The sequence below is a fragment of the Mirounga angustirostris genome, unplaced genomic scaffold, assembly GCF_029215605.1.
Source record: "Mirounga angustirostris isolate CCGP_5_RB_7025 unplaced genomic scaffold, mMirAng1.0.hap1 SCAF_1, whole genome shotgun sequence".
Classification (NCBI taxonomy): domain Eukaryota; kingdom Metazoa; phylum Chordata; class Mammalia; order Carnivora; family Phocidae; genus Mirounga; species Mirounga angustirostris.
The window spans coordinates 129,952,805-129,979,769 of NW_026991709.1; the positions used below are offsets into that span (position 1 = coordinate 129,952,805).

At 46.8% G+C, this 26,965-nt stretch overlaps 1 long non-coding RNA gene across 1 annotated transcript in view; it reads left to right on the forward strand.

Annotated features, from left to right (window-relative positions):
• Positions 1 to 26,965, forward strand: part of LOC123863844 (uncharacterized) — a 118,801-nt gene that overhangs the window by 53,778 nt on the left and 38,058 nt on the right. The gene's annotated exons all lie outside the window — the stretch shown is intronic.

Here is a 26,965-nt window from a genome sequence, read left to right on the forward strand (position 1 = left end):
AACTGCACCTCCCCTTCACCCACCACCTTCCCAGAACTTCTCTGTAGAAGGACTTTGAGAAAGAGTGAATGAATATTGGCTGCTGAAATCCTCACAGAAAAAAACAAAACAAAACAAAACATTCAACTCTTGGCTTCAGAGCACTGATGGGTGGAGTTAACCACAGATTTGTCATCAGATTTCAAAATCAAAGCAATAGGATTTCCCTAAAAATAAAAGAAAAAAAAAAAAGAATTCTATCCACCTTAGAATTGCTATTTTCACAATTTCCCAGAACGAGTTGTATAGAGTAATACAAATGCTATGAAGATAGGTCCAAATGAAATACAGAATTCATAATAAGGGGATGTTGTTACTCAGAAACAAGGCAACCCAATATGCTTTGGGATAGTATTGCAGCAATGAAAACAAGCTCAACGTTCATGTCAGATAAACAATTGTACTCATAGCACTGGAACTTTAGGAAGTGACTCATCTTGAGGAATGGGCACTGAGTGAAGGCAACCGTTTGCCTCAGCCCTTTGGAGTTTGACACAAACATTCTTTTTTTTTTTTTTGTGACTTTGCCACTGGAAGATGCTATTGCAGCCATATACACCAGCATCTCTGTTTCTAGTACATACACCATTTACCTCTTCTGCCCCATGATGTCTGTATTCTCTGTCCTCAACCTTTCTCTGTCCTTAGGAGTAGCTGTTCCCCAAAGCCAATGGATTTCTGGTAGATGGAAAGAAAATACTTCAGAAGACTCCCCTTGCATGGAGGGCCCATGGTTAAGGACTTTTGGTCTGAGATGCATTGGCTGAGCCCAGTGGACAACAAAGAGTAGAGTAGGGTCCAGTCTTAAACCCAGTCAACCAGCAAAAGAAGAAAGGGACCAGAAGGGAGTTCAGAGACTCTGGCTGGGGACAGGTGCAAGGCCAAAAAGGCCAAAGTCAGTGTGGGGGGGTGTTCCTGAACACAGAAAGTGATGACTGGGTCAGGGCCACAGCAATGTCAGGGATGGAGGCATGGGGGAGGGTTTGGGCAGGAAAGGTCGAGAGGCCCCTGATTCTGAAGCTTGGACTGGAGCTGGGGCAGGTTAGAGGGTGCATCACAAGTAGAGCTCTGCTGATTGCACTGCTGTCCTATTTGCCTTCATCTGACCAGGACCAGAAAGTTCTACTGCCATAGCCATAGAAGGATGACCACTCAGGTAGCCGTAGGGTGCATTGGAGGCACGCCATCCAGAGAATCACATGTCCTTTTACAGCAGGACATATGATCAACAATGTTCCTAGAGGCATTATCCATAATCGCTTCCAACCTGAAATATCCAAACTACCTTAACTCCAGAATGGATCAAGAAATGGTGGTATATTTATAAGCAAGCTGGAATACTATCTTAGTTTCTTAGGGCTACCATAACAAGTTACCACAAACTGGGCTGCTTAAAATCACAGAAATTTATTTTCTCACAATTTGGGAGGCTAAAAGTCCCAAATCAAGATGTCTGCAGGGTTGGCTCTTTCTGAAGGCTCTGAGGGAGAATTTGTTCTGTGTTTCTCCCGTGCTGGTTGCCAGCAATCCTTGGCGTCCCTTGGCTTGTAGCTGCATTGCTCCAGTCTCTGCCTGTCCTCACTTGTGTTCTCCTGTTTTGCTCTGTGTCTTCAAATGGCCTTCTTATTTATAAAGATTCCAATCACTGGATTTGGGGTCCACTCTAATCCAGTATGACCTAATCTTAATTGATTACATCTGCAAAAAAACCCTATTTCAGAGAAAGGTCACATTCTGGGGTTCTAGGTAGACATGAATTTTTGGGAGACAGTGTTCTACCCCATACAAATATGATACAGAAGTGAAAATGAGTGGGTTACAGCTACATGCAACAATATGGACAAGACTCTCAAATGCAGTATTTAGTGAAAGAAGCTAGACACAAAAGAGTATGTCCTGTAATCTTACATTATTAAGTTCAATGGTAGGAAAAACTAACTGCAGTGTTTAGCGGTGCATACGTCAGTGATGATACTATAAAGACAAGCAAGTAAATGATTCTCCTAAGAATCAGGACAGTGGTTATCTTTAAGAGGGAGATGGGGAATGGGGCATGAGAGGGGGTTTTCTGGTGTGCTGGAATGTTTTATTTTTTGGCATGACTGGTGATTCAAGAGTGTTCATTTTATTTATTTATTTATTTTTAAATTTTTATTTATTTGACAGAGAGAGAGACAGCAAGAGAAAGAACACAAGCAGGGGGGAGTGGGAGAGGGAGAAGCAGGCTTCTCATGGAGCAGGGAGCCCGCTGCGGGGCTCGATCCCAGGACCCTGGGATCATGACCTGAGCTGAAGACAGACGCTTAACGACTGAGCCACCCAGGCGCCCCTCAAGAGTGTTCATTTTAAATATTTCATTAAGCCATTTTATTTTCTCTATGCAGGCTCTCTTCCCACAAGGAAAGAAAGAGTGGTTAGAATCCTGTGGTTCCAGGTTCTGCCAATAGCTATTGGGTCTTGAGTTGAGTTTCCCGGCTAGACCTCAGTCTCCTCATCTACGAAATGAGGAGGTTGGACAGGATGATCTCTGAGGGCCCTCCCAGGCCTACTGTTTTGGGTTTATCACTCATTTGGTTCTCCAAGTATCTCTGTGAGGAGGGGAGAACACCCAGCTTTGTGTTTACAAAGAAGGAAACCATTGAGAGAGGCTCTATGGCATGACGGTTAGACCCGTATTTTAGTCTCTGCTCTGCCCTTCCTCTAAGAGACCATGGGCAGATTACTTCAGCTCTCTGGGCCTCAGTTTCCTCAGCCACAAAATGGGTATAATAAAAGACCCTTCATCACTGGGTTGATGAGAAGGTGATAAAGGAGGGTGTGTATAAATTACCTGGCTCAGTGTCTGGAGTCCAGATAGTCCCCCGGTAACTGGTAGCTAGCTAACCTGGCAAAAGCCAAACAAGTCAGATCAGTTCAACAAATTGTTCTTGAGTACCTGTTGTGTGGCTGAGAGCTTTTACATCACATGATCTCCTTCACTCCTCACTGCAGTGCTGTGAGGGTGCTTATCCTGAGTTTTTACAGATAATAATGTTGGGACTGAGAGGGAGGGAGCAAGTAATATGATCCAAGCAATTCTTTAGGAAGATTCTTCCCCCTTCCCCGACCCCGGCAGCTGCAGGGCAGATGAGAAGGAGCAGACAGAATGCAGGTGGGGAGACCTGTCGCTCAAGACGGGCCTTGATGGGGAGGGAGGGCAGGGAGAGTCACAGTAGTGCCCCTCACTACTGTGGTTAGGTCTCATTGCATGTTCGCTGAGGGAACAGGTGACTGAATGTGTCTGAGACCCTGTGGATGTAAGATGGGGAGGCCAAGGGCCGGAAGGAGCCAGGGATGACTCAGGGGCTTCCAGATCAGTCCGTCAGGGGGTGCTGGGGACAATTCAAGAGGAGAGGCTGGTGGGGGTGAGGTGAGGCTGGATGTGTGATGTTAGTGCAACACTGCGTGGAGAACCTGGCAGGCTGGAGTAGGCACGGAGAACTTGAACCCAAGTCCTCTGCTTCATGGCCCGGGATGGGTCCCACTTCTCTCTCTCTCTCCCTTCCTGGAATCTTTACTAATTGCGAGTGGGGGTGGCTTTGTAATCTAGAGCCAACCCTTCTACCCTTCTTTCTATCTGGATGTGTGCGCCTCACCAGTGGCCATTGCTGGTTCTTGGGCAGTAATGCTTCTGGTCTGCGGCTGCTGGAGGATCAACTTTATGAATAGGTCATCTAAATGGCAGAACCCCAAATACCACAGTGCCTCAAATCCCACCACAAGTAATTATATCTGTTACATGAAGCATTCTTCTCCTTATGACTTTTTAAAGAATGCAAATGTCCCAGACCTCCTACATGGCACAATTCTCCAACCCCCAGTAGGATTGACATCTTAGATGTTTCCCTCTGTGACAGGAGAGCAGGATACAGGAAAATGCTGGCCATCTAGGGGGAGAGGGTAGTGAGCAGTGAGAGGGACCAGTAAAATGTGTTCACAAAAGGCCGGCTATCTATGGACAGAAAAGATCCATCTCACATACTTAAATTTCCTGAAAATTTTCTTATTCAACACGCATCTTCCACCACTTCTCACACACTCACTTGGCTGGAGAAAAAGGCCTTATGAACCCAACATACAAAGTGAGGCTCTACAAACATTAACTCATGCAAGTGTCAGAATAACCCATTTTACAGATGAGAAAACTGCACCTCAGAGGGGCCATTTGTTCATCCAGCCAGTGGGAGGCAGCAGAACATGTTGGGAGAGCATTCAGCTGTGGTGGGTTCAAATCCCTGCTCTCTGCTTCTTAGCTAAGTGACCTTGGGGTAGTTATCAACCTCCTACTGCTGTTTCCTCCTCAGATTCTTAGGGTGGGAGTGAAGATTAAATGGAGAGATGCATATGAAGGGATCAATGTGAACAGTAGCTGTGCTTTCAACCATGGTAGGCAGTGGCTCGGGTTCAAAGAGAATGGGGTGTTCCAGCGGAGCCTACACTGGGATTCGAGTCTGGCTATTTGTGGAACTGGTAGGTTGTGACTTCTTGAAGGCCTATCCCTGGGTCAATATCCACAAAGGTTTTGTTCTTTGGCTGAAGGAGGGAGAAGGATGAGTTTCTTTGGAAAGGGTTGGGAGGGGTCTTCAAGATGGACCAGAGAGAGACTGTGTTGCTGTCTGTCCCCCTCCTCCATCCCAAACACACACAGCCATGAGCTATAGAGCCTGGACAGGAACCAGCTCCACCACTCCGCGTGACCATGGAGGGAGAGATGCACAAGTTAGGAGCATCTTACTCCCTCCCCTCATTCCCCTGCTGACCCAGCAACCTCCAAGTAGCAGGACGGTGTCCAGAGCCAAGACGCTCATATCCAGATGACTGACTGACCTTCCCAACCCCAGCCCCACCCTGGTGTGAAAGAAAAGACCCATTGGCACAATCAATAGCTAGCTATTCAGTGGCAAAACAACCATCCCCTTGATCAAGGAGGCTGATTTTCTGCCAAACACTGAGAATACTTCAAGGCATATTCTAGTCAATCTTGGTTAGATTCTGGGCCAGCATCTGGCTTGGTTTTCTTCTCCTTGTTTATTTCGTTCTATATGTGTGGCAGGGATCCATTCCATATCTGGGTGCCCATATCTGGACAGGATATCAGACTGGACTGGCCACAGGAATCCATTTTAAAGATTTTATTTATTTATTTGAGAGAGAGAGAACGAGAGACAGAGAGCATGAGAGGGAGGAGGGTCAGAGGGAGAAGCAGACTCCCTGCCGAGCAGGGAGCCCGATGCGGGACTCGATCCCGGGACTCCAGGATCATGACCTGAGCCGAAGGCAGTCGCTTAACCAACTGAGCCACCCAGGCACCCCACAGGAATCCATTTTAAATACCATCTGGCATGGCTGGAAGGAAACCGATGAGCCCCTGAATATAAAAATTGAGGTCTAGCCCCTGATGGAGACTTTGGGCCAGAAGACAGGACTCATGTGGTTGGCTGGCCCCCCAGTGGCAGTCCTCATATTGCCTAGGCATGTCATTTTTATTTAGATGTCCAGAAATGTCTAAAGCACTCTTTCAAGACTGCATTCAAATATTTGGGGAGGTCTGTGGGAAGCTGCTTTTGTGCATGCTCTTGGGGTACAGCTGTTGGGGGTGCTGATAATTCCCCTGATGAAATGGCCCCTTGCTCCTTCGCCTGGAACCAGCTGTGTCCAGCCCTGGCAAGGGTGTATTTTTCCACCCTCCTTGGTGTGAAATTCTGGGGTTTGTTTTGTGTCACTTTGGACCTTGGTGAAACAACATGCAAAGGGAAGATTAATGGAAAAACTCTGCTTCCAGCTGCCAGGAAAATATTTTTCCCTTTGCATCATGAAAACAAAGAGGCGTGTCAGCTGAGTGGTCTGGAGAGAAGAGGAAGCTAATGTTCCCTGTGTCTGTGCAGGTCCCTGCTCTGCCCTTTTTACTGGGTCCCTCTCTTGGGCAGGACTTTATTTATTTATTTTTCCTCTAAGGGCTTCTCATCTGACAACTCTAAAATAGATCCAACGTGTCTGCAAGTGACCTCCGTCCAGTATGCACAATGTGCAGGCCCTGGGCAGGTTGCTTTCCTGACACAGGTCCCCTTGATCTGTAGGACAACCCCCACCACTAACCCCACTTTACAGAAAAGGACACTGTGGCTCAGAGCATTAATTAGATCCCTCCAGGTACCCAGCAACTAACTGCTGGAGATAGAATCCAGATCCAGGCCTACTTGCCATGGCTCCCTTCTATAATGCTGCATGTGTCAGATCCTGGTACGGTGCCTGGCACCTCCAATGCTCCAATGTCTGAGAGAATGAAGGAAGGAGAGAACCCAGGTGACCTGGGTGGATCTCATCTTACTACCTCTACGTCCCACAAGGCCTTCTCCTCAGAATGCCCCCATTTCCTCACAGTGGAGCTGACGTGAAAATGTTTGTTCCTGCCTACAAATTTGGTTGGTGATCTATGGCAGGCCTTTGAAGGAACGAGGGGGGTCTATACACCAGGACTGTGGAACACTTAGCTGTGTGACCTCACCCAGGATACTTGCCATCTCTGAACCTGCATGGAAGGCTGGAGGAAGCCCTTCACCTTGGCATTTTTCCCAAAGATTCAATAAGATGTGGTTTGTGAAGCTCCTGGCCCAAGGCAGTATTTATTAACTATTTTGTTTTTGGTTTATTTTAAAGACTTTAATTCAGGGAGTCTCAGGCCCGGGGGAGGAGAAGATGAGCAGTGTATAGACATTTTGCTTGGTTGTTTATTTGTCTGGGAGTTGGTCCACAACATTCATTTGATTCCCGAAATGGGTTCATGATCCCAAAATGTTTAAGAACCAATGCAGTCCCATTTGATTTCTGACCTGTGGTTAGAAACTGCTGAGCTAAGACTATATCGTGTTCCCATGTTCCTGGAACAATGTTATTCAAATAAACAGAGCAGGAGGACTCTTTGCCTTTTAGAAGTTCACAGTTCAAATATGAACAAACCTGTCAGTGGGCACACTGATGGCATTATCCTGTGTGACAGGAGAGGATGCAGTGGCTGAGTCAGGTCCGCATGTGGATAAACATCAGGAACCATCTGGAGGGAGTTTAGGAAAAAAATTGTTAAATATTCACCAGCTATGTAAAAGCAATCAATATTCATTTTCTTTTTTTTAAATTTTTAAAAAAATTTATTTATTTATTTGAGAGAGAGTGAAAGTGAGAGAGATCACAGAAGGAGAGGGAGAAGCAGACTCCCTGCTGACAGAGAGCCAGATGTGGGGCTCGATCCCAGCACCCAGGGATCATGACCTGAGCTTAAGGCAACCGCTTAACTGACTGAGCCACCCAGGCGCCCCTTGTAATTAATTTTTTATTCTATTTCAACTTTTCTTTCAAGAGCATATCTAATAGCCAAGTATTTAGTGGGCACCCACTATGTGCCCGGTGGTAGGTTGTTCCTTCTAAATACCTGACCCTATTTAATCCTTATGACCATACCATGGAGTAGATGCAAGTATTATCTCTATTTTACATATGAGAGGTTAGACAGCTAGTCAAAGGTTACACAGTTAGTAAATGGCAATTCTCAAAATCATGAGCTGTCCCAGGACTTATCTTTGAAAATGTCCTCATTCCTTTGGCATCTTTCTAGTCCACGGAAGTGAGTACATCAGTTGGGTTGCATTTGGCTAAAAGGAACAGAAATCCCCAGCTTGGGCTATATATCTTAAATAATAGGGGAATTTTATTCTGTCATATATCAAAGACACCGGACGATAGCAGACTCCAGACTGGCTTCATGTTTCTGTGAGTCTTTCAGTCTTGCTGGGAGGTGAACAAGGTGGCTGAGGAAGTTTTTGGCTGTTGGATCCAGACTTAGCAATGTCCAGAGGAAGAGTTGGGCATGGTTTCTTCTTGGGTCTTGTTTTAAGGAACAAGGAGATATATATATCTCAGAAGCGCCCAGAAAATTTTCCCTCCTGTCTCATTGGCTGGGACACAGACACATGCCCAATCTTAAACCAGTAACTGTCAAGGGGGATGGGATTGCCATGATGGGCTTACTACCCACACGGGGATAGAATAGATACTGGGAAGTCAACTCTACAAAGTAGGATTTTTGCATCAAAAAATTTTGCATGTGCTCCTTGGTCTTTCCTGAATTGTGCCTCGGTTTCTTCAGATATACAGATATACAGATGACAGATTTACCTCACACCTGTTCTAAGGACTGAGTGAGATGGTATTTGTTACCTCAAGGTACCAGAATACCCAGGAAACTGGATAGTTTGGGAGGACAACTAAAGGACATGCCTTGTTCTACCCTTGCACTAAGGTGGGCATGTGATCCAGGATATGGATTTTTTTTAAATCTGAATCTTCAACAGGCAGAAAAAAAACTTGAAAATGGTTGGAGTCGATTCATCCTGAGACATGCAGACTGAAGAGATCAGACTTCAGTTCCTTTTCCAGAGCCCCCCAGGGCTCCTGTAGGTCTTGTCCTCTTTCAGTTCTGTGGGCTTCCCAATGCCATTTGGTCTTAGGTTGGGGTCCCTAGAAACAGAGCTTCAGGTGGGGCCTCTTGGCATATGGATTATTGGTGCCCTCAGGAGAAATCTGGAAGGAAGTGAGGGAAGCAGGATGGGTCAGGGAAAGAGCTAAGATGCTTTCTCAGCAGGGGTCTAACCTCAGCCTAGTGGCTGTGGGTGTGAATTGCACTCCAGAGCAAATCCTGCCTTGAGGCAAGTTGGTTGGCCTTTTTTGACCCCCAAAGCAGTCAGTCATTGGCCCTGGGCTGCTGGGAGGTGGAGGGTAACCCCCCAGGTGAGGAGACTCCTGTTGGCAGAGGCCAGTTGTTTGGAGAAGGGGACAGCTATGCACTGTTTGTAACCAACATTCACAGTGGCTGGTGGATGAGTGTGCCAAAGATACCCTGAGCGAGGAGTTCTGTAAAGAGCTTGACAGCTATTACCGTGCTACTGGTACTCTCATTATGATCATTACTAGATACAACCTCCAAATCTACTCAGAAGGTACACGGCTTCTAAAGAGTAAGGAATGAAGAAGACCCTGCTATAAATCTTATGTCTCCAATTCAGTATCAGACTCTTTTTAAAAGAAAAATTACCGAGAAAGTATGAAACCCTGGAGCTGGTTTGTCAACATTCCACGGGAAGATAGAAGGTGAGGAGAGAAGCTAAGGACGTCCACCCGAGACAACCTCTCTCAAGCCCCCTCCCGTGACTAATATAATTAAATGATAGAACTACTCTTTTTTTTTTTAAAGATTTTATTTATTTATTTGACAGAGAGAGACATAGCGAGAGCAGGAACACAAGTAGGGGGAGTGGGAGAGGGGGAAGCAGGCTTCCCGCAGAGCAGGGAGCCGGATGTGGGACTCGATCCCAGGACCCTGGGATCATGACCCGAGCCGAAGGCAGACGCTTAACGACTGAGCCACCCAGGCGCCTGATAGAACTACTCTTTTAAGTGGAGATTTGATCTGTTTGGGTTCTCAGAATTACCCTGGACCCCATGTCCAAAGAACAGGAATTGGAATATAAATATTATTTTATTTGATGCATCTGGTACATCATCTATTCGGCAAATACGTTATTTGCAATTTCCAAAGGTTTTTTAACCAGACATTGCTTTTTTTCCCTGTCTGTGTGAGTCTACCCTTTTCTTTCATTCAAAAACACCCCACATGCCAGGCTCTCTGCTAAGCAAATTTGAAGAAACACAGTTGAATTACTGTGGTTTAGCCTTTGATGAACCCATAGCCTGGAAAAGAAAAGATGAACATAAATATGCATATCTCAGAGAAGAAGGCAGCACGTGCGTGAGCTGAGAGGGATACAGACAAAAGCCTACAGCATTTCAGGAGAGGTTCAGAGGCCGTCCAGCGAGGGGCTCAGTGAAGGCATCAAGCAGGGGCTACATGGTACTGTGGCTTATCAGATGGGCAGTCAGAGAAGAGTCACTCGTGGTAGAGAGAACAGCATGAGCAAAGCCATCAAGGCAGGACATTACGAGTGTGTTTAGGAGCATCGAGGAGCTTGGCTCAGCAAGTAGCCCTCTGAATAGAGATGTGAGCGGCCTGTTCATCTAGTGCTCGTCTAGCTGAGAGATACCCATGGTCTACCGTCTGCCATGATGGAGGACAAGCAAAATTCTGTGCAAAAGACAAGCAGAGAAGGATGCAGGTGTGTAAGATCTAAGGGCAGTGGGAGGGTGGAAGGGTCTTCAGGGTCTTTCCTGAGGAGGTAATGAATTTAGTCTGTGCCACAAGTGGGCAGCTTTTCTCCGGAGAAAAACCCACTTTGCGGTGGAGAGTAGGGAAGGAGCTGCGTTTTGGAGACAAGGAGCACAATCTGGTGTCCTGATAAACTCTCCCTGGGCTGTCCATGGGGGATCACAACCCCAGGCCCGAGGTCTAGGATAGGAGTGTAGCTACAGAACAGGATTTTAATCTGTGAAGCTAATGAGAACTCTGTGGCACAGAGACCCCACAGAGCAGTCCCTTCCTCAGCCAACCCAGCCGACCAGCCCCATCTTACCTGTTTGTCTAATGGAATACCCCACAGGCTTTTCTGTTTTCTGATGCTCAAACTGCAAACTTGACTATCTGAGAGCTCGGGCAAGCTACTTAGTCTCTCTGTATCTCTGCTCTCACTTGTAACCCAGAATGAATAACGAGATTTGCCTCATGGAATCTCGAGGATGGAGTGAGCTAACATCTAGAAGGGGCCTAGCACGGCACGTGTTGATCTATCTATTTATATATCAACTCCAAATTCAAGCGGGGCAGCTGGGAGCCAGATTGTCAAGAACAGGCATCCAGAGGGATGAGCTGCATCTCCTGGGAAGGGGTGTCCTGAGAGCACAGAAAGCAGCCAGCTCCACACCTGGCCCTGGAGGGCCCACGCCCTCCCGTGCAGAGACACTTCTCCTGTGCCATTGACCTCACGCAGCAACTCCCATCGGGAATCCAGGCATGGGATGAATTTGTGCACAGGGCAGGGAAAAAATGTTGGTGTCTTGTCCTTTTCCCACACTATCACATCCAGCAGCTCTTCGAACATGCAAGAAAATGGAGTGGCTTCCTTGAAAGGTTTTCTGGCAGAAAAAAAAAAGTCTCTTTTTTGAGGAGACACGATAAAAGGGTAGATGTAGAAGCATGTGAAGTGGAAGGCCTGGGGTATTAAAGGATCCAGGTTTCCAGACGATATCCTCGGGGCTGTGGGCACCAGCAGCGAGGGCGCTGAGGCGCTGTCAGAGGAGGTTTGTCCATCTGTGCAGCTGCAGAGAGGAGCGCACTGACATGACTAATGGAAGGCAAGAGGAAGCAAGAAGGGGGTGTCCAGTGATGCTGGGAGGTGAGCATCTTGCGGACCGCAGTTGACAGGATTGCTCGCAGCCTTGGAGCCCAGCATCACCGAAATGCACAAGCCTCGCTTTCCTGGGGGCTAGACGCTGACCTACTTCTCATGGTCCATTCTCCTCCTGAGATATTTTCCCACTCTCGAGCTGACATATTCTTTTCCAGAGCCCTCCAGGTAAAGGGGCACGAAGCACAAATGGTCACTAAAGAAAAGGCATCTTCACTCCCTGTTATTCTAAAGAATTAACATTTGAATTGCATCTTCTCAAAGGAGAGGCAGGGAACCAGGGGGCCAGACCTCCAGGTATGCAAAATCCTTCTTTGCCCATTTGTTCCAGCATCATTATTAACAGTGTTCCCCCTCGCCCCCTCCTTTTCACTCTTCATAGGTGTCCTAGTTCGGGCTATAAGTTACACGAGCTCCTGTCTTAGCTCAGTTTCCCTCAGAGCAGACGCTGAAACGAGGATTCAAGTACAAGTCATTTTCTTGGGAAATGCAGGGACCATGCTGCTCGGGGACTAGAGAAGTAAGACGGGGAAAAAGAGCACAGCTAATAAAGAGCGCACTGTGAAGCCAGCCACCACAGTGGGCACCTGGAGCTTAATCTTGGTGGAAACTGAGAAATGGTGCAAAATCCAAGCCTGAGAATCGCCCCACCCCTGGGGCAAGGCAAGAGAGGTGGGGTGTTTATACACCAACTCTATGTCCAAGGGCTGCTTCCAAGAGCTGTTAATTCCCTACCACTTCTGGCTTGCCTCACAGGCAGAGTAGCCTTCTGCGGTTCTGGGGGAAAGATCCCTCAGACTCAGAGATGCAGATTCCACACGGGTAAGTCAGCAGGAGCCCAATGGAAGATGAAAGGAATGGGGGTGGGCACTGGCAGCAGAAGACCTTACCCATAACTTCGCTCCACCATTTGGCTGGCATTCTGCCATATTGAAGTTCCTTCACCAATAACTTCCGGCCCCTCCAATTCAAATAGACTTCTCTCTCACCAACTTCCTTACTGGCGTCACTGGTTCGTTTTCATTACTGCTCCACCTCTTCCTCTTTAAACTCTTTGCTTACTTGGCTTTTGTCACCCTGCTTTCTCTTAATTCTTTGATGCTTTTATTGTATTGACTAATTGTGAGCATTTATCCAAGACTCTTCCCTTCTTTCCCTCGAGAATTTTCTACATCTATGACTCCTGTTGTTACCTCCATGCAGAGAGCTCCCAAATTAATAATATTCTCTTAAATTCACGAACCGGTTTAATCAGCACAAAAGCCCTTTATCCTTGAAGGCTTTTTGACTCTGAGTGCAGCACTCTTTTCACTAGAGTTGCATCAGCTTTAATTTCTCCCTGTAGACCCACTTCCACATCCTGTTGCCTGTTCAGTGTCTCCATGGACACTTTCCACTCTAGTCTCAAATTCAATGTGCTCAGAGCTTGGTATCTCACTCTGTCTTTATGCAGATCCTCATCCCTAGAGACCCTGCCTTCTTCAATGTTCCCAAAGAAGTCTTGCATCTTCCCACTTTCCCTGTAGACTCCTTTAGTAGCTTCTGCCTAAGAGAGGGTGGCTTCCCCTCCCCTCTCTACCTATTGCCTTAGGCAAGACTAGGTTTGCCAGTGATCCGAGCTCCACCTGACCACCACTGGAAAAGAGAATGATTAGCTCAATGCAACCACTGAGGCAGAGGCAGCTGGAACCACATTCCCAATGCCACCAGAACTCTCTTGCCCCATCACTCATCTCAGCTGCCTTTTCGCAGTCAATCTCTTCCACGAAGCAAGCCCCATGGCCACCAGCAGTCTCATGCAAGCAGGACTGCTTCCTTCTCTTAGTTCCAGTTCTTTTTTTCCCCACTAAGGATTCGAATTGGCTAGAACAAGTCTCATGCCCACTAATGGCCAAGGTGTAGGATGCTATCACTAACAGCCATATCCAGAATCAATCTCAAATGACTGGAATAGGGGAAGAAAGGGGAATATATTTTCAGAAGAATAAGGGAGGGGTGCTGAGCAGATAAGACAGTTTTCTTACATAATTTTACTCTCTTTTCTGAAATCCCAATTCCTCCATCCAGCCTACTTGGTGTTCTGGTTGTTGTTGGACTGTAGGACTGTGTCTTAGTTTACTTTTTACCCTGTAAGATACCCAAGCATGAAACGTTACCCACACTGGGCTCAAAAGCAGTTAGTTCGACTTGGTTCCCAGGGGACTGTCATCCACACTGAACCCATCTCAACCTGGGAGGTCCAGTGGAGAGCAAGTCCTATGCTGAGAGTCAGGGGGCCTGGCCTCTGATTCTTACACGAGCCATGAGATGTTGGCCAAATCACGGCTCACTTTATTTCATGGATTTTCCGTCTGTGAAATGACAATAAAACGTGCCCTAACTCTTAGGAGTGTTGTGAGAACACAGTGGGAACAATAAAAAGGAGAGCGCTCCATAGAAACGCAAATTCTATTTGTTCACCCTGATAATTTAAAGAGAAATCTCTGATGTTACTGATAAGGTATTGTTTTCTGGGACAAATCTTGCTACCAAGTTTGCATTTATACAATTGTTTCCTCCCCCATCTCACTCCACTTCATCTGCTGGAAACATGAACCAGTGGTTAAGCCAACCATTTAATTAACTTGTAAAAGCTCTGTGGAACTTGAAAGAAAATCTAATAGTAAGCTTTGGTTTCCAAAACTTCTAGTGAGAAAACTTATTTCTTTGGACCCTTTGGCCCCAAAGTTCCAAACTGGCAAATTATGACTCTACTGCTAGGTGAGGTTTTTTGTTTATTTTATTTTATTTTTTTTGTTGTTTTTGGTTCTTTTGATAAGTGTTTAAATAAGTACATTCTGTCCTGAAGTATTGATGTAATGGTCTTTTTTTTTTTTTAACATCAAACTTTTCTTTCTTCTATCACTAAAATGCCCAGATTTTAATTCTCTTCTCTTAATCAAGCTGCAGATAACCAATTCAGATTTGCTGACATGCTTGGTATGTACCAGACACAGGGAGGGCACTGTGGCTCAACAGGGCCCAGTCCTTGCCCTCAAGGAGCATCATTCAAATGGGGAAGACAGTAAACAACTCTTTATAATTATCTACAATAATGCACGTCTCCATTCTCTAAAACAATGTGTGAGTCAGGGTGGGCTAGCTTCTATAACAAACAGCACCAATTTTCAGTGTCTTCACCTGGTAAAAGTTCATTTTTCACTTACACAAAGTCTGATGTGTATGTGCCTAGTTAAGTGGCTCTCTTCCAAGGGGTGACACAAAGATCCAGCCTCATTCTATCCTGTGAGGTCATCATCTTCAGCCTTTGACCTCCAAGGTCACCATGACAGGGGATGATCATGTAGGCAAGGCACACACTAAATACACTGGTCACATTGGTCCATCTAGTCACGTGGTGGACAACTAGCTGCTCCTGCCACATGTAAGTCCTATTTTTACAGTTGACAAAATTAAGGGGTTAAGGTACTTAACCAAGGTCACACTGCCTGTATGTGGAGAAACCAGATCTGAACCCAGGTTTGCTTGATCCAAAGCCCACAGTCTCACTACTCTGTTAAACTAACTCCCTTGCCATGACAGTGTGACAGGCTCTAGGCCATTGGACCCATTGTTCTTGCCTTGGGCCTGTGTGGAAATCTGGTCTTGCTGCTGCCCCACTTTTTGCCCTGATTTTCCTGATGGCCCTTGGCTGTCACTGGAGGCCTGGCTAGTCCGCCATAATGCTCTCCTTCCCCAGATGCATTCACGGCATGGGGTAAAGTTTCCATCTTTGTGAGACAGAAAATAGATAAGATTAGAGCTTTCACAACTGCTGTTTGAAGAGGATAACAGCCAATTTGCATATATAACTTAAGGCATCTTTGGTTATAATATAGTTGCATTATTTCATGGTTCCATTTCCCACAGGCTAGCAAATGGTTAGTGTTAAAGAACAGACAGGGCTCTAGGAGTTTGCATATAGGAAATCACTTTGAGTTTGAGGAATGGAACCAATTCACTTTGTGAGCAGGAACATGTACACCAGGTTCTAATCACAAGCAACAGGACAAATGTGTGTAGCAAACTCTCCCTCCACCTTTGAGGTTTAGATGGACCACAGCAGAGAGCTGTGTTCACATTCACTTGGCCTGATGCAGATGTATGTGAGAAATGTCAGCCCCATCCCACAAGATCCTGATTACATTGAGCTCCAGTTGCATGGTTGTATAACAAATTACCCTCAAACTTAGAAGCTTAAATAAACATGTATCATGCTCACGGATTCATGGGGTGGGAATTTGAATAGGGCACAGCAAAGTTGGCTTAAATTTGTTTCCCAATTTCTGGGGCCCCAGTTGGAAGACTCAATGGCTGAGGGTTAGGATCATCTAAATGCTTGTTCCCCCACAAGTCTGCTGGTTGATAGTAGCTCATGGCTGGGGAGTCTCACTCAATTCCTTTTCCCATGGGCCTCTCCACTGAGTCTCTCTATGTGGGCCAGTTGGGGCTTCCTCACAGCATGGTGGCTGCTTCCCTGAGGAGATCATCCTGAGAGAGAGAGAGTGCTAAGCAGAAGCTGTGTTGTCTTTTTTCATCTTTCCTTAGAAGTCATGTAGCATTGCTTCTACCCCATGTCACTTGTTGAGGCAGTCACAAAGTCCTGTCGAGTTCAAGGGGGATGTGGGGGTGCAGGAGACACTGCCTCTTGATGGGGAGTGGCAAAGTTCTAGAAGAATGAATGGGACTGGAAACATTGCCCTGGCCATTTTGGAGAAGTTGATCTGCCATACCCTGTTTTTATTCTGATCTTGAAATCTGACTTAAATATTAGCTATCATATATTTGGTGCCCATGTGTCAGGCACCTTGTAGTCATTAAATCTAAGCCTCACCCCAACTCTGCAGATTAGATCACATTACCTTTTTTACAGTTCAGGAAACTGAGGCCTCAAGAAGTTAACTAACTTACCCAAAGACACAGAGGTAGCTAATGGTGCAGTCAAGTTGCAAAGCCAAGCCTGGCAGACTCCAAATCCCATACTCTTTCCCACAGATCCTATATGATTCCCGATGGGGACGAGTCACTCCTTTAATGAAAGGAAAGTTTGGCAGGGGAAGGCCAGAGTGGTGCAGACAGGGTAAAGGGAAGTTCAGACACTTTGGATTAATGGCAGTTTCCATGAAGGTGTTTGTTCTAATAGTTTCCACCTTCCAGAATCCACACATTCTCAGAGCCTGTCAAGTCGAGCCGATGTAATTTAACACTTCCTGGTTCCCAAACAGCTGCAATACATTTACTGTGATTCTCCAGCCTGTGTAAAATATACCACAAAGGCCAGAAGATGGGATAATGTTAATGGACAGTGAGATCCACCCTCCTTCAGGTGGGCTGAGGAGAAACCGTGGAAGACTTTACTAGGGTGACTCATCTTCCAAACCAAGGTATTTTTGAGACCGTGTGCTGGAAATATTTGTATCTTGATCTGGGGTATGATGACATGGGTGTGTGTATTTGTAAAAAATCACTGGCCTGCTCTCTCAAGAAGTGTGTATTTTACTGGTGTAAGCTTTACCTCAGCCACAATATCAGTATGGTTACCAAATCATGATAATTATGCCAGGATAACAGGCATAAATGAGCTCTGACTTGAGCAAATTGGGATGTCTGGTCCTCCTCATCATTACCAGTTCCCGAGATGGCCCTTCCAGGGTTGCACAAGCTGGTGTGCATGCTCGGAAGTAATGGATGTTCAGTCAAGATCCTGTAAAGTTGCATCTTTGGATCCTCTTTCATAGTGAGTGCACACAATCAGAATTTGCAGTCACACACACACTCATAAACAATTTATATTCATACACGCAGACACTCACACAGCTTTCCTCACATGCTCACACAACTTACATTTACACACTCAGGCACCTAACACACACTCATGTTCACACTCATATAACTCAGAGGCACACACACTCATACTCACACTCACACACTCATATTCACATAAATGACACTTATACACAAATACAGCCCCATTTACACGTACACACTCACATTTACACTCAGACAGTTACACCTATGCTCACACAGGCTTATGCATTCACATTCCCACTCACACACAGGCTTACACTCCTGTGGCTTACACTCACATGTGCATATGCACCCCCCACACACATTTAGAACACACACATGCTTTATCTCAGTTCTCTGAGGAGGACTTAGCTGGAATTAGAATGGAACCCATTAGAACTTTTTTCCCTTAATTTTACTGCATGGCTTTTTAGGGATCTTATCATTGCTGCATTACTTCTCTTGTGCTTATTTGTGTGTGTGTGTGTGTGTGTGTTTCCAAAAGATCCTCTGGGCTTTTTGTTGCAAAATAAAAATTTCAAAATCATAGCACACATCTTCATATTGCATATGAAATTTGCATAAACACAACAGAGATTCTTGCTATGGCTGATAATATTAAAAACAAACAAACAAATCAATCATTAACCCAAATGTTCATAATTTGATTCCCTTTCAGTGCATTTACATCGTATGTTTTAGACAGGGGCTTTAAAGTTGGTGATTTTGATTTTAGGGACCGAGAATTTTAGAAACTCAAAACTCCTCAAGCTTCAGTGTAACATGCCTGGCCCAGGCAGCTGGAGGCCTTAGAGACACAGGTCTGTCTGGGACCCTTTTTGTCACTAAACGAGCTCCCAGTGGCAGCTGCCCGGGGGGTGTTTGGGGTTGAATTCAGGGTTCCAGGCTGAATTCCTGGGTCCCAACTGAGCTGGGCAGTGTGTGGCTGGAGCATTGCCTAGGGAGCTTGCACAGACATGGGCATGAAATAGTTAAATAACAAAGCATGAAAACAAAAACTTCAGAGAGCTGTAGCTGGGGATGGGGGGTGTGGACAGTGCACCACCCAACTACCAGGGCTGGTGATGACTCAGGACAGGCCTTTCCAGGCTGTTTACATCACTTGCCACCCAATAAACAGGGCCGGTTTTAAAATCTCCTTCTCCTCATGGGGCACCTGGGTGGTTCAGTCGCTTAAGCATCTGCCTTCTGCTCAGGTCATGATCTCAGGGTCCTGGGATTGAGCCCCACATCAGGCTCGCTGCTCAGTGGGGAACCTGCTTCTCCCTCTGCCTCTGCCCCTACCCTGCTTGTCCTCTCTCAAACAAATAAATAAAATCTTAAAAAACAAATCTCCTCCTCCTCTTGCAAGGTCGACAGAGAAGACCCAGAGGGGAGAGGCAGAGTACCCAGCCGCTCAGGCAGCACAAGGCATTCCTAGTAAACCGGGAGCAGGCATTTCACAGCCCACTGTGGGGAAGGAGGGCAGACTCCGTTAATGTCCCAATAGCAAAGGCAGAGTTAAAGCTACAAAGACAACTGAGCCTTCAGGTTGGAACCATGAGCAATTAAACTTGGAGAGAGTGGGAATCTCAGTGTAAAAGCCAAAATATCCAGGGTACTTTTATCCAAGAAAGCGTCCTTCTGACTGCCTAAAATCTGAAAATGTGGAAGGCATGACACACAAAGGGGGATCAGTGAGGATTGCAGAACCAGGTGATAAAAGGAAAGATTGGATGAGGACACAGATGTTCTTGTCCACTCCCAAGTGAGGATTCCTTTGATTCACAGTTAGGAAAGGTGGGCAATTCATACCACAATCACATAGTGAGGACCAGAGATGTCTGCCAAGACTGATGCTTGAAGGAAGGTCACCTTGAAGCAATGGCTGATGGGTAGAGAGAGACAGACACAGGAGGGTTTTAGAAAGCTGGGAAGCACGGGGCTGCTTCTCCCACTTCCAGCTCAGCAGCCATTCAGATTTCGGTCATGCTTCAGGAGAGGGCAACAGGGAAGGCCCTAGCACCTTCAAGGTAAAATCAAATATTCGACAGCTGATCCCAAGGGAAACCTGAAGAAAGTCAGAAACTTGACTGGAGGGACGAAGGGGGGAGGTTGGAAGAGAAACTGGGTGAGGGGAAGCAATAAAAGAAAATCGCTCTTGCAGATGCAGCCATGGGATCGGCAGGGAGTGCTGATGGGACTCCTCTAAGCCCTGTAGTCCAGGCCACCAGGCCGAGAGAAACCACAGCCAGAGACCAAGGAGTTGCCGCCACACCACTTCTTGGTAGTAGGAACAGGTCGTAGCTATTATTTCTTGTTGACAAATGCTGGGGGTTATCCGTGACAATCCTGTGGGGCTACCCTGAAGCCTGTATCCGGGCATTTTGTGGTGTAGTGCTTGCAGTGTTTGAGGAGGGGAGAAATGGGGGTGGGGGGATCAGCTTTGAGAGCTGAGGCCTTGGAAGCCAATGGGTCACCAGGGACCAGAGCCTTGAAGCTTTCTGCAGGGCCTCCTTGGCTCTCTGGCCTGGACTGGGTCTCTTTTTTCCTCTCTGAGGGGAGGAAGGACACAGAGGGGACAAGGTACAGGGGCCTGCTCAGGAAAGTGGGGAGGGCCCTGGGAGGAGTGGGCAGACCCTGAGGGGCCCAGAAGGGGCAAGGGATAAGTCTGTTTCCTTAGCAAGCCCTCTGTTGTAGCAACGGAGAGAACGGTCTCCCTGCCTTTCTATTTCCCTGAAGAGCTTGATAACCTTAGCCAGGGTGTCAGGGGAAAGCTGAATTAATGATTTTGTTTTGCCAAAGATTTCACACATTGGGCTCCCCTGGAACTGGGAAGGAAGGGGCAGGTTGGACCTGGTTGGGTAACAGTCACTTGGGGCAGCAGAATGTAGGTAACCACAAATATGGGAGAGGAAGATATGGAGCGCATTTCACCAACCAGCAGAAAAAGAGGAAGGCTTGCATCCTTAGGCCATTTTATTGCCAGGTTTTCATAGTTTACTACATTCAGAAAAGTATTCAGCCCTGTGGAATCTTCATCCATACTTCAGTCCCGGAATTATTCCTTCATTTATGGATTCATTCAATAATTATTGATGAAGTACCTCTTATGTGCTGGGAACTTACTAGCTGCTAGGGATACTGTTAATCATAAACCCCAACATTTATTGGGTACTTTATTATCCCCATTCTACAGACAGGGAAACTGAGGAACAGAGAGTTTTTATGGAGGATTATGACGGTCAATGTGGTCAATCTGGTCTTGGCCTCTGGGAGCTTTTATTCCAGTAGGGCAGATGGACATCAAACAAATAATTGCATAATTATTTGATTATAATTGTGATAAATGTAATAAAGGAGATAGGAGTTTGTCACAGTCTGAGGAAAAGAGACTGGGGCATGGCTTTGACGAACCTAGAGACAGGGTCTGGACTAGGATGAAGCAAGAAAGTCACTGAGGGCTGGAAATTAAAGGTCACACTCACAGGTGCCTTGTAACTCTCTCACTGCATGCTAGTCCTGGTGTTCCCCACGGATAAGGTGTGGGAGAGAAGGGCCACTCTTTTGAGAGATAATTGGGGTGAGCGTATGGCTTTAAGGTTGTCCATGGAGTTAGGGAGGAGGCCTAACTTCAGGGGTGACAACTTTGAGAAGGCGAGAGGGAGGTGTTGACTTTAGACGGGAGCAGGGATACGTCATCCCTTGTAGCAGGAGGGAAAGCAGAGGTTTGGAGACCGATGTAGGTAGATTGACAGATTTGGTAGCAGGAACATGGGAGAGTTTCTGACTGCTTACTATTTGTTCAGTAAAATATCCGCTAAGACTCATCCGGAAGTAAAGCCAGAGGAGGGCATGTGGGCAGTTTGAGGACAGAAAAGAAAGTCCATGAGGGTCGTATGTCAAGAGTGGTGGGGTGTATGTTGGCAGCTGTAGGATGCTGTCCAGGTAAGGCCCATGTCAGATCGTGGTCACCATGAATTTAACGTGAGACCCATTGGTACAGTTGGTGCATTCTGCTTCAGCAGGTGCTGCTACTCAGATAGAGGTCTGGAGTGGGTGGAGGGGTGAATTCAACCTGAGTTACAAATTAACCATGTGAACATGGCAGGGAGAGAGGGTCAGAGAGCCGCTGGAGGTTGCCAGGCAGTGAGTGGAAAGACTGGATCACAAAATGTAATTTGGAGAAATAGGAGGGTAGGCTTTTGAGGGGGTAATGGATAAAGAAATCGTCACTTCTGGACTGAGCGTCTCCATGGAAAACAAGGTTGGTGGGTTGGAATGGGTTGTCTGAGTAAGTGAGCGGGAAGGTTTCTGGGGTGGTGCTTTTATCAGTGGTGATAAGGTCAGAATGACTATGGGCAAAGGTGGCTGGGGTGGGGCATTGGAGAGAAGATAAATGCAGTCAAAGAATGGGAATGCCAAGTTGGTGGATGAGTCATCCATATATGTATCTGAAATTGTGGTTGCAGAGCCAGAGTGGAGAGAAAGATAGGGGGCCAGGAGCTGGAAACCTCCATGATTAAGGGATGATCCCATAGGGATTGTTAGAACACAGGACCAGAAAGAGGTTGGGCTTGTCTAGGTTGGAGTCATGAGCTTCAGAGGAGCTGGGGTTTTGCAGGTAGAAGAATGGAAAATGGCTTGGAAGCGGTAGTGGAGCAAGGAGGGTAATATTGAAGGAACAAAGCAGACTCCACTTGGTTGGGCTCAGGGGGAGGTGGTGTCTTCAGGGCAGACCTAGCTTCCAGAGTCAGGGCAAGAGGCGAAAAGGAAGGCTGAGAAGATGGCAAGGCTCTAGAAGCTTTTAACAATGGCAGGAATGTGAGACCTGAAGGGCCCAGTGGGAAAGTGGCAGAGCAGTGTAGAAGATTGGGGCAGGCCAGTGCATGCCCAGAGTGGTGTGGGGAGGGTGGTCTGGGATGATAGCTGATCTAGGAGACAGACATCTGATGGTCTGTAAAATGAAGACAAACATTTTGGAGTTCAGGAAGCAAGAATGCTAATAGTTACGTCAGTAATAATTTATGTATTTTAAAAAATGACTTCCATTTATAATCCTCTGATTGCAAATGATGGTAGAAAACAATGTATGTTGAACTCACCTTGGGTTACGGTTTTCCTGAAATTGCTCAACTGTGCCCTTTTTGTGTATTTCACCAAATGACAAGATTCCTTGGCCTCTGTCCCTCCAAAACTCACACCATCAGGATGAGCATAAGGAGTAAGTAGGGAGTACTGAATTTGCAGCTCTTTGTTGAAACTGCCTCATCTAAGGCATGACTCTCTTTCAAAATCCACCAAAGATGTCAGCCTGGCTCTTTAGGCCACGTTGCTAAGCAGTAGTAATGTTCCAAGGAATGGAAATTCCAGGAGAATGAGCTGGTGGAAATGATCTGGTTGGAGTAGTCACAGCCATGCTCCACCATTCTCCTCCTGCCCAAGGTCATTTTTTAAAAAAAATTTTTATTGTTATGTTAATCACCATACATTACATCATTAATTTTTGATGTAGTGTTCCATGATTCATTGTTTGTGCATAACACCCAGTGCTCCATGCAGAACGTGCCCTCTTTAATACCCATCACCAGGCTAACCCATCCTCCCACCCCCCTCTTTTAACAGGAAGGAGAGGAAATTATGGCAGAATCTTACATTCAGGATTCCAAGCAAATTTTTATGATTTTATGATTCTTCCCCCTTGTCTCTACAATTGATACATTTATCTCAGGGGCAGGGATTCTTTTCTTCTGGGACTTATATCCTACAATAAAGGATCTATGTTGGAAGTGCAAGGGAAAGAGATCTTATAGAACCCAAGGCGAGTTTTTCCAGGGCAACAGCTAGCATGTTAAGGCAGGCAGCTTTGTGTGGGATTATAAACCATTGCCAACTTACTAGTGTAAAGATCATGCATGAGAAAGAAAATGAATGAAGTTGTAGAAACCCTAAATGCAATAAATATACAAGAATCCCACACACTGGGCCCAGAAGGAGAACCCAGGCTCAGCCTAACACCCTCAGAGCCTTCCACCAACAGCTCTTTGTTGCATATCCATGAGAAAGAGAAAGAGAATGCAGAGGAATGTAGTAGTATGCAGGATCCTTGATTGAGTGTCTCGGAGGGACATTTGCAGAGTCCGCCCGAGTGCTACAGTGATATGCGTGTGTATATGTGCATGTGCATATGCATGCAGACACACACACACACACACACACATTCTTGTCAAAATACTAGAGGCAAATCCTGCCAAATCTGGGACTCATTTAGCCTGAGCTCTTGGTCTAATCATAGCTTGGTTTTGTGATGACAACGTAAACAGGGAGCTGGAATAAAATCAAGCACCTCCAGGTCTGATCATCTATAATTTTAACAGCAAACTTTGTGTTTGCACACTTGGAGTTTATGTGTGTGTGGAAGGAGGACAGAGGGTATGAGAGGAGGGAACTAGTTTGAATAAATCTCTCACTTGCCTTTAATACCTTACGGCTTACAGAGGTTCCATCCAGATTACCCTTTTGATCCTCATGACATCCCTGCAAGGTAGATAATTCCGCATCCTCTTTCCAGAGGAAGAAACTGAGGTGCCAAGAGTTTAAATGTCTGCAGATCCAAAGGAAGGCCTGAGGTCTTCAGGCTCATTAACTTTCTCCCTCTTCACCCTCAATAATGAAAAAGTCAAGTACAATCAATTCTTTAAAGGCTGTAACCAAACCTTGTACCTGGGAAAAAGTCCATGGAAGGGTGTTGCACAAATCAGTAAATTGCACCTGATCTGTTTACACAAATGCCATCACCAGCTCTTTTGCTAGGGAGCACATAGACAGCAAGCTGTGGACCTGAGCTGAATGCTTGGTGGACCCTACAAGATACTTTATTTTCCGGAACACGCTAAGAAGGGGTTAATTGCTAAATGCTCGAAGAAATTTAAGCCAGCTGAAACAGCTACTAAATCAGCCATAAAATGACGTGGCTGTGTTTGCCCACTGTGCCCTGACCTCCACCCTTCGGATGAACTTGTGTGCCTTTCCCCAGAGCAGCCAGTCCATTTGGAATTATCCACAATTCTTGGGGGAGGACATGGCATGTCAATGCCTTTGCTACAGCATGTGCATCCCCAAGGGCCTATCTCCAGTGCTCTCGGCTGTCCATTTGGCTTCCTGAGACAGTTCAACCCTTCAGCTGCACAGACATTGCCCTGGGCCATCCTGGGAACTGACCCATCTTGGAGGAAGACAAGTCTTGCTGTGGGTTGGAAGTAATTTAAATTAACAGCTGCCCTGTGGGGGAAGCCCTACGAGTCCTTCCAGAAAGAAAGGCATCTTTTAAATTTGTGACCTCTTTCAAGTGCCTGGCTTTCCCCTTTTCTTGCTTGTTCTTTGTTCCTTCCTAGCCTAGGCAGTGGCCCACCATTGCATCTGCATTCCAGCCCTAAGAAGTGCAAAGGAGGAGAGTCACAGGGAAGGCTAGGCAGGTGGTCCCAGACAGCTGGGGTGGGGCTCAGGGGGGCTGGAGGAGTGGAGAGGGGACCTGAGGCTGCAGCCCATCACCTCAGTGGAGGAAGGCCAGCAGAGGCGAGGGAAAGTGGTGCATCGGAGTGGTACTCAGATGTGCGACTCACGCCAGCAAGACTCTGCTTGAGCTCTCCCGGTGCCCACTGGGAAGCCGCAGCTCCCCGCAGTCCTACGAAGGCAGCCACCGACAAAATGGGCAAGACCGTGTTCCAGTAAAACTTCCATCACAAAACCAGATAGCTAGCCTACAGGCCATGGTTTGTTGACCCCTGTTCCAGAAGAACATGTACAATGGGAGACGTAACAGCTGTTTTGAACAATACAATCTGCTACAGCTCGCCCTCTGCTCAGAGGGAAAGAGAATTGCTTCATGTCATATTGATGTCGTGGGTGTTGGAAAATTCCTCTGAGTAGGTCAGAGATCGGACTGGCTCACAGGACCTTGGGAGAGTTGAGTGACATTTTGACACTTTAGCATGCCAAGGAGACAGCATGAGTCCAGCCAAACACTTATTTAGGCCCAGGAAACTCTTCATTCGTTCCTCGCTCCCTTCCCATAGCCATAGCAGCACACGTCCTGGACCATTATCAGGCGAGACCAAGGAACCCATGCTACCTTGGCTGCCAGGTTGGTGATCTTCATCCTTGGGGAGCCCCCAGGAGTCTGCCCTTCCTCTCTGGGGGTCCTGGCATCCTCTGGCCTTCAGCCGCCACTCAAGAGTCCTGCATCTGGAGCTTGCCACCAATATCTAGCCACCAAGAGGATTGCTTGCACCCTCCCCCGAGGGCAGAACCAGACAAATCCCAAAGCTTCGGGAAGGGAAAGGAGAAATATTTGAAGACTAAGCAGCAACGTGGATCTTCACCAGGGGATGCCAGTGCTGGTCTCCGGTCAGCTTGTCTAACCTAGACATGTGAGGGGACAGAGAGCCGCCCATGCAGGAGGCTCCGGGACTCCATGCGCACCCCTGGCTGGGTTGCTCCAGCTCCCAGGTACCACCCAGTGCTCGCCCTCGGGGCTTCTCACACAGCGGTCTTCTGGAGCTCAACACTCAGCTCTGATCCATTGCCTCAGTTACGCCAAGAAAGGAAATGTCTTAGTTTCCTCTCCTGCCATCTGTCTCAAATGCTGCTTTAATTCTGCTTTCTATATTCTCCTTCTCCCACCCTTCCTCCTGCTTTTATCCCCGCACTCACACAAGAACGCATTCCGTCTTTTCACACATCTCTCACGCAGAACGACGAGCATCAGAGGCCTGAAGACTGCAGCTAAACCTGCACTAACACGCAGGAACTGATGATTTTTTAAAAAGCCCCGGTGTTGAGTCGGCTTTACTGCTGAGCAAAGACAACACACAGCAATGGCAACTCCCTATCAGCTTGGGAGTTCGTCTACTTCCCTGTGGTTTTTCTGAGTCTTTCCCCCTCCTACAGAAGTTTCTGGGACATACCGACTTCTTTATTTGATGACATACATTTTTCTCGACATCTGATTATACTGGCAAATATACGCAGTGGAAAAGACCATACAGCTCCTTCCCATCTGAGTCTGTGTGTGAGTGGGCCCAGGAAGAATGAAGACAAAACTGAGGTTCCCTTTCACGTGGGCTCTGGACAGGGACTTAGAGGTACTGGGATCTGGATCTTGGACACAGACCTATTACAAGCCAAACACCTATGGGCTGTGCCTCTCCTAGCAAACCACGCCCAGTCCGCTCTCGGGGGGGCCCCCCACTTCCCCTCAGTAGATTCCACCCACAGATGGCAATGATTTATCGAAGCATTTTGGCTCAGGCCGGACGAACAGGCACTGATGTTGGGCTGGCGGAAGAAGCAGCCTCTCTTACAGCAGGATGGGTGGGACCCGGTGTGATTAGAAGGTCGAACCCGTGACTCCTCCTCCAGCCCCTCCGTGCTCTCCAGGGAAGTGGCTGCCGGGCATAGCCAGATGCACACACCTGTTGCGGGAGCCAACATGCTTAATTACGGGGGGCTCTCCAGCAGTAACTCATCTCAATGATACTCTGCCACACTGGCTCAAGGACGGTGCCAGAGGCTGCTTGCTGGTTAGGCATCAACCCTTTAGATGATGTATTAGTCTGAGTTCTCCAGAGAAACAGATATCGATATCAATATCTATATCTACCAAATTGAATCTCTGTCTTTCTCTCTCTATTTATCTGTGTATCTATCTATCA